This window comes from Pinus tabuliformis, chromosome 7 (assembly GCF_031772625.1).
Source record: "Pinus tabuliformis cultivar Carrire ecotype Pingquan chromosome 7, CPIR1, whole genome shotgun sequence".
Classification (NCBI taxonomy): Eukaryota; Viridiplantae; Streptophyta; class Pinopsida; order Pinales; family Pinaceae; genus Pinus; species Pinus tabuliformis.
Window position 1 is genome coordinate 860,261,263 of NC_142293.1, and position 6,000 is coordinate 860,267,262.

Below are 6,000 nucleotides of genomic sequence, written 5' to 3' on the forward strand. Positions count from 1 at the left end.
CATCCACCTATCTGTATTAACCATTTCCCCATTGTTGGGTACTCTCATCCTCATGTATCAGGTCTTACGCAATAGCAAATCTACGAGAACTGTGACGAACGTTGGGGAACACCTGTATGAAGCGGAAAATATTTTAAGCTTAATATAGTTGTGGAGTTGAAAATATTTTTAAGCTTAGTATAATTGTGAAGTTGTAGATGGGGTTAGTTTTATGTTTCCAAGGTGGTTGTTAGTTTATATAATTGATTTTCGATAAGATGAGTTTAGCCAATATTCCCACTCATTTGGGTCAAGGATTTGATATTATATTGAAGATTTATGTTACACCAAAATCTACGAGTATTAGTAAGTTTCGAATCTTTATCATTATTTAGAATGAGAAGTTAATCCATGTTTTGAGTAATTGTTAATTTCCAATAAAATGAGTATGATAATTACCATTTCCTAATACTCCCTATAAGTTTATGGAGTAAAAATTCCTTTAGATATCCCCTCGTAAGACAACCGAGTGGGTTTATTGGGATGTTATCTTTTTCTTATGGTTTTAAATCCCACCAAACTTTTATAATAAAGTTCAAAGAATAAACTTCCCTTATCCATAAAATTTTCCTAGAAAATTAGAATGACATGCATCATTCTTCTTTACAACAGAGATAATGGAAAAAAGACATTAATGTATACGGGTGTTACTTATATCTAAGTAAATAACGAAATTAGTGCAGAGAAAGAGGCAAGGCTATTGTCAAGGCTATTGTCAATTTTTCCATGAAGCATATTTTATTTTGATGAATTGATCGTAGGTGATTGATATGTTGGAGATTCTAATTCTAACCATGTGTTAGGTGGCAAAATAGTATCTCCAAGTATCTTAGTTTAGTTTCATTGAATTTAGTTTAAGTGGATTTAATTCTAACCATGTGTTAGGTGGCAAATATCTCCAAGTATCTTAGTTTAGTTTCACTGAGTTTAGTTTAAGTGGATTTAACTCCAGTCATTTATTATTGATGCTTCTAATGTAATTTTATTTTACTGATTTGTAAAACTGAGAAGAATAATCCTCTGCTCCAAGTTTTGTTCCCTTCAATTTTTGTCATGGTATTAAAATTCAACCTACCTGAGATTCCTTGAAAACAACATAGGAAAAAATAAACTAATTTGCATAAGACTCCCTAAAAAACAACAACGTGAATGAAGTGAAAGCAGCAAAGAGAAGAGACGAACATTACCCTGATATTAAAAAGAATGATACTTGGGAATTAGTTGGTAGACCTCATGATAAAAATGTTATAGGAACAAAATGGATATTTAAGAATAGCTTGAATGAAAATGTAGAGGTTATTAGAAAAAAAGAAATACTTGTTTGTAAAGGGTATGCTCAACAAGAAGGTATAGACTTTGAATAAACTTTTGCACCTATTTCCAGAATTGAAGCCATCAGAATGTTTCTTTCTCTTTCAAGTTTTTGAAAATTCAAAGTATATCAAATGGATGTAAAATCAACTTTTCTTAATGGAGATTTAGAAGAAGAAGTTTACATTGAGCAACCAGAAGGATTCATTCTAAGAAATGATGCCAAAATTGTATGCAAGCTCAAAAAGGCTCTATATGGTCTGAAATAAGCTCCAAGGGCCTGGTATTATCATCTTGACAAATATCTACAACAACAAGGTTTCACAAAATGTTTTGTAGACAACAACTTATATACAAAGATTGAAAATGATAATCTGTTAATTATTTTTGTTTATGTTGATGATATCATCTTTGGTAGCAATGAAGAATCTATGAGTTAGAACTTTGCTTCAGTTATGCAGCAAGAATTTGAAATGTCCTTACTTGGTGAACTTACTTATTTTCTTGGTCTACAAGTTCAACAAACAAAAGATAGTATTTTCCTTTCACAAACTAAATATCTCAAACAGATCCTTAAGAAGTACGGAATGGAAGATTCTAAACCAGTATGTACTCCAATGGTAATAGGATGTAGTCTTAGTTCTAACGATGAATCACCTACAGTGAATCAACCAGCATGCAGATCTATGATTGGAAGTCTGCTCTAGCTATCAAGTCCCAGACCTGATATCATGCATGTAGTAGGAATTGTTATAAGGTTCCAAGCAAATCCAAAGGAATCACATCTTTAGGCAGTAAAAAGAACATTCAAATGTCTTCAAGGAACTCAAGACTTTGCTCTATGGTATCCTAAAGATATAGATCTTACTCTTCATGCATATACAGATGCAGATTGGGCAGGAAATGTTGATGATCGAAAAAACACTAGTGGAGGTACATTCTGTATGGGATCACGGTTAGTGTCTTGGTTCAGTAAGAAACAAAGTTCAATTGACATATCTACAGCTGATGTAGAATATGTGGTTGTTGCATCTTGCTGCACACAACTACTCTGGATGATGAAAACATTGTAAGATATTCAAATCATGTGTTCTCCACCCATCTCCATTTTATGTGATAATACAAGTGCCATGGGTATTTCGAAAAATCTTGTCATGCACTCCAAGACAAAGCACATACCCATTAAGTACCATTTTCTACAAGAACAAGTGATTGAAAAAAAGGTTAAATTGGAGTATGTTCCCTCCAAAGAACATGTTGTTGATATATTTACCAACCTTCTTCCCAGAGAAACATTTGAATATCTCAGACAAAAGCTGGGAGTAGTTTTTGCATCATCCTGTTGTTAAATCGAATTTTCCAGAAGAAGGTTCCTATACACAAGTTTCATGAAGGATAGTTGCGTATATATGTGAGTTTCTGTGGCTGAAGGAGCATATACGTTTTTCTGATAGAAAACAATGGATCAGACTCTGACATGGGTGCTCAGTTTGATATTGATGATTACTGTCTATTGATATGCTTTTTTCATTGATTTTTATCTGACTGATGAAGATGCCTTGATGAATGGTTTGTTGACAATGCACATGTAGCACAGGTTCAGGGGGAGCATTAGCCTTCACAAACATTCTACATTATTGGCATTATGGTTGCTGATTTCAGCTATGGTTTCAGATATTCATTTTTTTTGTAAATATCTAGGGTGTAAAATGTCACCTTCTGTCATAGTCTATTTTTGAATGAGTCCTATTGGACATATGATGTAATTTGTATCCCCACTATGCATGGGAAGGATGATGTAATAATTGTTATATTTCAGCCATGTATAAACAAGTTCGTGTATCCCCATTGGTTGGGTGATTGATGTATGTATGAGTCTTTGGTGATAGGAAGGTCATACTCACATAGTTGAGTTATAGAGTCATGTTATTCTTTTGAAAATATATATCTGCAAACTCTGTATGTACTCATGGGGAGCATGGACAACATAATGTATCTCAAAGGAAGAATATCTTGGTCGCCCTTTACCCTTGATGTCAAAGGGGGAGAGTATTTTGGTGTTGCTTGATATCTCCAACAGTTTCTACAGCTTGTAGTAATCAACACCAATATGGTTGCCATCAAGTCCAAAGGGGGAGAGTATTTTGGTGCTGCTTGATATCTCCAATAGTTTCTACAACTTGCAGTAATAAACACCAATATGGCTTCCATCAAGTCCAAAGGGGGAGATTGTTGGAATTATGGTATAGGTGTTGTCCTTGATGGAAACTCTCTCACAGGTCAACTCAAATTTGATAAAAGGCAACTCACAGTGTAACAGGTCAATTCATAGGCAACAGGGCATTGTTACAGAAGAACAGGAAGTTGGAACAAAGTTCTACTGATTAGAATCAAGAAGTTGAAGGAAAATGATGTTTCCAGATAGTTTAAGCTGTATACACAAGTTCAACTTGTCAAAGTGGCATATACAAGTAGGTTCATAGAACAAAAAGAGCATATATTTATGCATGCACTTTCACAAGAGGAAAAGTGCGCATGGATTGGAAAATCAAGGAAATTCAAGAGTAAAGAATACCAAGGGTCAATACCATGGTATTAGCCCACAATATTGAGCAGAGTAACGACCATTAGATCCCATCCAAGAATAACATAGGTTCTAAGTGTTTTTTTGGTCCAAGGTATTGAGAAAGGCCAAAAACTATATAAGGAGAAGAAGATGAAAGGGCCAGGTGTGCAAGTGAAAGGGTTTCTCAGGAAACTCTTATCTGAAGTATATTTTATGTTGTAGGGGCTATGATTATGATATGATCTGAAATATTTTATGCACCTTGGATACAATGTTGGATCATGATCATGAGACCTGAAATGACTTATCATTGTATGATCTGATATTGGTTGGGCTAGATCTGATTTCTTACGCATGTTTTATTCTTTAAATGTCATGATCTGGGTATGTCTGAAGTCTAGAATAACAACGAAGTTGTAAGTTAATATTTGCAGATCTATACACTAGTTTACCTTGGTAAAGGCGCGTATACACGCAGGTTCGACTCTTCCAAGTAGCATATGAAAAAGAAAATCATGTTGTTCAGAAATGACTGATCTATTTAATCAATGTTGTTGTTTCGTTGATGTCTGTCAATGAAGTCTTCTTAGATCTGAAAGTAAAACTGAATGCATAAGGAGTTTATGTCTGACTGATTGATTGATTAAGTGAGAAGGGTTATCTTTGCTGCTGAATGTATGAATCTCTATAAATTGAAATTAGATGTTCAGAATATTACTGGTTGCTACATATTTGATTAAGAAGTTTTTATGATTCAGTGGTTTGGAGGTATACGCAAGTTTTATTACAGGAAGTAGCATATACACGCAGGTTTGGTTCATTAAATTAGCGTATACATTTTGATGTATGATTTTTGAGGTTGCAGCTAGTTCTGAATGATGATGCAGATTTCTAGGTTCAACACAGTATTCTGGTGACAGTGATCTGAATGTTCATATTAACTAATTGTTGGTTGATGTAGATAGAGTTTGAGCTTCAAAGTTTCTGATGGGTTCAGTGTGAAAATTTGATGAAACGAGGCCTTTATATTGTGTTGTCTTGTACCAGGAGCATCAAGTCTCAAAATTTATGAAACGTGATCCCTGGAGGAAGAGAGAAGATTTCAGCCTTCTGTAGGTCGACGCCTACATACTAGTAAACATATTGGCTAGTACAAGAGTTAGGGGGTTGTAGCTCCCTTCTAGTATAAGCCAGAGAGTGAGAGAATGTTGTATCCTTCTGCACGTGGGTGCCTGCGTAATGGTATGAGTCTGCACCAGTACAAGATTATAAACAATTTTTCTTTATAATAAAAATAAGACAGAGAAGACAACAACAGGTGGTTTTTCTCGCGCATTCTGTTTCCACCTTAAGTCTTGGTGTTCATGTGTGTTGCTTATGTGTGATGGTTTCTTATGTTATTGCTGCACACAACTACCATATATTAAAGTACTGATGCACTGATTAAAGATCAACACATGATGAATTAACTAAATCATAATTTCTCTGGGTATACGCTGGTTTCCTTAATCACAGTTGCGTGCACACGCAGGTTCACTTAATTGAAGTAGCGTATATAAATCTAATTGTGAAATGAAAATTTATTGAATTGTAAATACTGATTCACCCCCCCTCTCAGTATTATTTCCAACATTTTCTCTGTCATCACACCTTGCCTTTCTTCTTCCTCCTGTTTTTTCTTCTCTTCCCTCTCTCTCCTTCTCAGCTCCCGCTCTTCCTTCAACTTGTTCTTTGTTTCCTGCAACTTTCATTATGCTTCCTCCAGCCTTTTCTTTTCTTTATTCCATCGCTCTGGTCTCTTTAGTCATTGTTGCCTCTTTGCCTCTATTGCTAAAGTTGCTTTCTCAATGAATGGATCTGCTTTCATCTTGTATCTTTGCTTTGCCTCTAGGTTCTCAACAATCTTCCTCTTGCCCTTGTCCTGCACTAGATTGTTGCTTATTGCTATTGTTGTTGTTGATTCCCGCGTTGTTGCCGCTAGCAGAGCAGCTTTCCAATTTGTGGCTATAATGACTGGCTCGTGGAGCATGGAGTCATTGTAACAATATCTCCAAGGGTCCTCCTCGTTCTAATGAAATGTCCTG